The sequence below is a fragment of the Saimiri boliviensis genome, chromosome 4 (assembly GCF_048565385.1).
Source record: "Saimiri boliviensis isolate mSaiBol1 chromosome 4, mSaiBol1.pri, whole genome shotgun sequence".
Taxonomy (NCBI): Eukaryota; Metazoa; Chordata; class Mammalia; order Primates; family Cebidae; genus Saimiri; species Saimiri boliviensis.
Window position 1 is genome coordinate 58,698,489 of NC_133452.1, and position 2,618 is coordinate 58,701,106.

At 44.4% G+C, this 2,618-nt stretch overlaps 1 pseudogene; it reads right to left on the minus strand.

The window, feature by feature from the left end:
• Positions 1–857: 857 nt before the first annotated feature.
• On the minus strand, positions 858–1,776 carry LOC120363245 (ribosomal biogenesis factor-like; annotated as a pseudogene).
• Between the last annotated feature and the right edge of the window lie 842 nt (positions 1,777–2,618).

Here is a 2,618-nt window from a genome sequence, read left to right on the forward strand (position 1 = left end):
GAAGAAATTTATTTGACAAGCTAATTATTTTGTCTTTTCTCTTATCTGTTTCTGCTGTTCGGAATCCTCCTCACATTCCAAAGCAAGGTCTTTCTCTTTCTTCGACAGCAGCAGAAACCATTAAGCTTTATGTCATTTGTATTCGGTTGCCTTTTGTTTTGTAGACACAGAGCAAGTGATGTGAAGTGTTTCCCTGGGGTCTGGAGTGGATATTTAAGTTTGTAAGTCACACAATGCCAGCCTGTATGCTGAATTCCAAGTAACAAAGGTGTCTGTGTGTTATTTAAGAAATGCATTTTGGGGTTTGTGACATGCCGGGTTAAGGGCAGGGGCCCCTCTTGCTGGGTCTATGGGTCATGCTAGTTAGAGTTTACAAAATTATTTATTGACTGTAGCTTCTTTTTTTTTTAAAGACGGGGTTTCACCATGTTGGTCAGGCTGGTCTTGAACTCCCGACCTCAGGTGATCCGCCCGCCTTGGCCTCCAAAGTGCTTGGATTACAGGCGTGAGCTACCACACCCAACCTGACTATAGCTTCTAACCGCTTTTTATAGCTGTAGCTCGAAGCTCGAAGTCCCCAAAACTCCTAATACTTCCCTAGTCTTTCTAGACCACTCATAGACAAAGGTAGAAAGTTAGGAGGTCCCATTAATCACTATCACTGGGGTCCCACCCCATGACTGGGGTCTCATCAATCACTATCTCAAAACATCAGTCAGATTAAAATTTAAAAGCCCATGTTTTCTGAGGACAAATATTTATACGAATTCAGTTACTGAGTTTATTGCTAATGGTAAGTTTTTTTAAATAAAACATTTATGATTTATTGGTCTTTTGGTAGATGCACCATCACTGTATTACAACTGAGCCATTAATTTTGTAGCTTTGTCGACACTAACTGGTTTACTTTCATGACACTGCTGAGGAATCAGTTCTTTTTGGAGAGGTTAAAAAAAGGCCTTTTGAATGGCCGGGCACGGTGGCTCAAGCCTGTAATCCCAGCACTTTGGGAGGCCGAGGCGGGTGGATCACGAGGTCAAGAGATCGAGACTATCCTGGTCAACATGGTGAAACCCCGTCTCTACTAAAATACAAAAAAAATTAGCTGGACATGGTGGCGCGTGCCTGTAATCCCAGCTACTCAGGAGGCTGAGGCAGGAGAATTGCCTGAACCCAGGAGGCGGGGGTTGCGGTGAGCCGAGATCACGCCATTGCACTCCAGCCTGGGCAACAAGAGCGAAACTCCGTCTCAAAAAAAAAGGCCTTTTGAGAAGTGTGCAAGTTCCTTTTGTATATTTACAAAAGCTTTATGTACTCTGCTAATTTTTTCATCATTTACAATGTTCATCTTTTTAAAATTAGTGGTAACTCAGGCTGGGTGTGGTGCCTTACGCCTATAATCCCAGCACTTTGGAAAGCCAATGTGGGCAGATCACCTGAGGTCAGGAGTTCAAGACCAACCTGGCCACCATGGTGAAACCCCATCTCTATTAAAAATACAAAATTGGATAGCCTTGGTAGTGCATACCTGTTCCTAGCTACTTGGGAGGCTGAGGCAAGAGAATTGCTTGAACCCGGGAGGCAGAGGTTGCAGTGAGCCGAGATTACGCCATTGCACTCTAGCCTGGGCAACAAGAGTGAAACGACATCTCAAAAAATATATATATGTATTAGTGGCAACTGGTTTTGCTTTGTTTTTGGCCTTTAGGTTTTTTTGGCTGGCTGTGTGAAACACATTCCTGGGGACTTCTGCCTTCTTCATTTGTTCTTGGCCATTGTCTCTCACCAGGCCTTCAATGAGCTTCTGACACTCCAGGTTACACCATCTGCCTCGTGGTAAGTTTTTTTGTTGTTTTGTTTTGTTTTGTTTTTTGTTTTTTTTGAGACAAAGTCTCACTCTGTTGCCAGGCTGGAGTGCAGTGGTGCAATCTCAGCTCACTGAAACCTCCACCTCCTGGGTTCAAGCGATTCTCCTACCTCAGCTAGGACTACAGGCGTGCCACCATGCCCGGCTAATTTTTGTATTTTTAGTAGAGATGGGTTTCACCATGTTGGCCAGAATGATCTCCATCTCTTGATCTCGTGATCTGCCTGCCTTGGCCTCCGAAAGTGCTGCATGGTAAGTTTTAAAGTCAAGAGTTACAGGAAGTAAGTTTTTTAGAAAGTGTAATTTATAAATTCTTGGATAAATCAGGCGTATACACCCTACCTTCTCAAAATCTAATGTGTAACTATAGAAAACAGAATCAGGCTGGGTGTGGTGGGTCACACCTGTAATCCCAGCATTTGGAGAAGCCGAGACAGGCAAATCACCTGAGGTCAAGAGTTCAAGACCAGCCTGGCCAACATGGTGAAACCCTGTCTCTACTAAAAATACAAAAATTAGCTAGGCACAGTGTCAAGCGCCTGTAATCCCAGCTACTCGGGAGGCTGAGGCAGAACTGCTTGAGCTCTGGAGGTGGCGTTTGCAGTGAACCGAGATGCAGCTACTGCACTCCAGTCTGGGTGACAGAGACTCATTCCGAAAAAAAAAAAAAAAAGAGAGAAATCGAAGTAAATAGGCCAAGTGCAGTGGCTCATGCCAGTAATCCCAGCACTTTGGGAGGCCAAGGTGGGCA